A 2,511-nucleotide genomic window follows, 5' to 3' on the forward strand; every position below is an offset into this window, starting at 1 on the left:
CCGGTTCTGTATTTTATTTATTAATGCATTTTTAATAATATATGGTTAATAAGGATCTATTTTAAGCTTACAAACAAATAAATTTTAGTTTTTAATATAGTACAGTAAAAGTAATCTAAATTTACGAATGCATGTACTGTAAATACAGTACATGCATTCGTAAATTTGTAAATGTATATACAGTATTTTAATATGATTTTATGTGCTTTAAACGCTTTTCTAGTGATATTACCACTTCAATATTTGTGGTGGACAGACGTAAAGTCGAATAAAATGACTTAAACTTGATTTTTATTTTTCCATATACTTTTTTGACAAACGACGTATAATCGGGAACGACGTAAGTTGAGGTATGCCTGTATATCAAGTTTTGTGTTGTACACAAACAGACAAAAGTCCATCTATTTTACAATACCAGACAGTTTTAAAATAATTAACACACACAGTTTGTTTTGTGAAAGTGTGTGATGAGAACAGAAATCAGAAATAGCTAAAGAATTGCTGACATTACAGAGCTATTTTTACATCTTAATATAAGTTGGCAATAAAAGTATTAAGTACCATCTCATATTAAATTTAACAATAAAAAAATTAGTAATTGTTTCTAGGTTTATCTAAATTTGTTAATCTGACTTAGTGCGACTCAAAGTGTAACTACTGCATGCCAGGCAACATTACTGGTTATATTATTCAAATCTTCTAAGTAACCAAATGTCTACCAGATATCCTAATTATGTGACTTATTTGATCCATTCTGTTTGTATTTTTTCCTTCAAAATTTTCAGAATTTCTTAATTCCTCCCATTATATATATAAAGGAGAAATGCTGGCATCAACCTGTCAATATTTGATGTGTGGAATGTCAGCATACTGCTAAAAAATACCTATGAAAATTTCATTTGATAAGTTAAGATACAAATAAATCTTTACAAATGATGGCACTGAAGGTGACCATGATATTTTTAAAATGATACTTGTGTTAAATGATATTGAATGGTCTGCCTGCTTTGATTTGAAGAATAGAATAGAGAGGTTTTGTTTTGGTCCATTGCAGAAAGCAGTAATCAAGAAAAAAATATATTATTAGGCATATTACTATAAAATTACTTACTTTTCGGTACTGGAACAAATTACTAAACATATTTAACCACTCAGCATTGAGCGACGACTATAGTCGTCAAGGGCGATCGTGTGGCAGTGGTGAGGGATGACTAGTCATCAAATTATTTTGGGGGGTATTGCCAAAAACTAGCCTAAAACTACCGTGAAAATAAAATTTACATAAAAAAATGAATTATGCAACAATAAAATAAGACTTTTCTTTACTAGACATATCTGTTTACAAAATATTTTTCCAAAACAGTAATGAGAAAAAACGCTTGGAAAAATACTTTAAAAATTTCCCACGTTTATTCTCCACTACTAGGGGTAGATCCATACCTGTTTAGTCCACTGTTGAAAAGTTAATAAACTTTTAACTTCCAATACCAAAAATTTTTAATGTAAAAATTCTGACAAACATTTTTGACCTTAACCAAGGTCTGTCTCGGGTCATCAATGATATTCCAAAATTGGAATGCACAGAACACAAATTTCAACACAAAAAATATGTTAGGCTCAAAGAACGAAAACACTCATTGAGCGTAAAAAACATCCACAACACGTTGTGATTTCTTTAAATCATCCACAACGTGTTGTGACTAACTCAAAAAGACCACAAAGTGAAATTCGCATCATGACTTTCATGATATTTGACCACAATGCATTGCAGTGATTAAGAAAATCCATAACTCATTCTGAATGTTAGCTGATGCAACCACAATAGAGGGTGATACAACACAGTGGTTTGTAACTTTAAAATATGGGTTCTAGCCTCAAAACATTTGTATTCACAATTTTTAATGCTGAACAACATTAGTTCTACAAGTTTCCTTAGAAATTTAATTTTCATACTTAAAAAATTTCAATGAAGTAAAATATAAGGAGAAAAATACACATTTGGTTTTTGTTTTGCTTAAAAGCGCTAAAGGTCAAACTACATGTACTAGTAGGTGATTGATATACTCTACACAATGACATAAAAATCAACTGCTAAAGTTAAAAAGCACTGTGCAACAGATTTATTATGGTTAAAAGCAACCATAAGTTCTAGATGTTAACTAATAATGAGGTGATGATAAGAAAATAAAACTTTCTTTTTCATTATGATTTATTTATCTTTAATTATATATATAAGTAGGTAACAAAATTAATCACCACATACAGAAATGTAACTTGGGTACTTTTCAACAACATTTAATTATTTTTAATAAAATATAAAATTCATCTGGATACGAGTCCAAGTTTACTTGCCATGTCTAATCACCAGGAACAACTATTTCCATTGCAGAGACAACCTTTCTTTAGAGGCTATGCCTCTGCACGAATATGTAAAACAGTTTAAAATGTCCACAGGTGACAATCCCAACACAATTAAAAATATAATATTTGTTTGTAGAAATGGGCTGGCAG

The 2,511-nt window shown here is 29.8% G+C and overlaps 1 protein-coding gene across 3 annotated transcripts in view; it reads left to right on the forward strand.

Annotated features, from left to right (window-relative positions):
- The window catches only part of LOC111620301 (cilia- and flagella-associated protein 97-like), a 17,820-nt gene that overhangs the window by 7,404 nt on the left and 7,905 nt on the right, over window positions 1-2,511 (forward strand). The gene's annotated exons all lie outside the window — the stretch shown is intronic.

This window comes from Centruroides sculpturatus, unplaced genomic scaffold (assembly GCF_000671375.1).
Source record: "Centruroides sculpturatus isolate CEXI.00-Female unplaced genomic scaffold, Cexi_2.0 scaffold4, whole genome shotgun sequence".
Classification (NCBI taxonomy): domain Eukaryota; kingdom Metazoa; phylum Arthropoda; class Arachnida; order Scorpiones; family Buthidae; genus Centruroides; species Centruroides sculpturatus.